The sequence below is a fragment of the Diaphorina citri genome, unplaced genomic scaffold (assembly GCF_000475195.1).
Source record: "Diaphorina citri unplaced genomic scaffold, Diaci psyllid genome assembly version 1.1 scaffold517, whole genome shotgun sequence".
In the NCBI taxonomy this organism is placed as follows: Eukaryota; Metazoa; Arthropoda; class Insecta; order Hemiptera; family Psyllidae; genus Diaphorina; species Diaphorina citri.
Genome location: NW_007377951.1, coordinates 152310 through 152752, shown reverse-complemented (window position 1 = coordinate 152752; position 443 = coordinate 152310). Strand labels below are relative to the sequence as shown.

General features: G+C 34.3%; 1 long non-coding RNA gene across 1 annotated transcript in view; it reads left to right on the top strand.

Moving 5' to 3' along the window:
* LOC113467651 overlaps positions 1-443 on the top strand; it is a 2953-nt gene that overhangs the window by 923 nt on the left and 1587 nt on the right. The window lies entirely within an intron of this gene.

The following is a 443-nucleotide window of genomic DNA, read 5'->3' as shown; positions in this document are numbered from 1 at the left end:
TTAATTTGATATATAGGTCGACCAGGTTTGGATAAGTCCTTCTATGGGGACAGACAGACAGACCGACCGACCGACTGACAGACACCACGTTTACATCAAACTAATTGGAAGAAAATATATTTAAAACATATCAGATTTGCATATCCTATAAGTAAAAAAATGAAGAAAAATACCCACTAAATTTTGAAATTATTATACCTATTTCAATATTATATATAAAAAAACACCCAAACACAGGTTCCACTACTATTTGGTGGAACCTATATGGGTGTTTTAACCAGATTATAAATAAAAAATTAGAGAAGAGGAAAAAAAAAATAAAAGGTATAGTGGACGGACTATTGTATTCGCTTCGGTGTCGGTCTGTCCGTCCTATAGAAGGAACCAGGAACACGAAAATGGTGGTGCAAATTTTGTCCAGAAAACCATAAAGCCAGAAATCC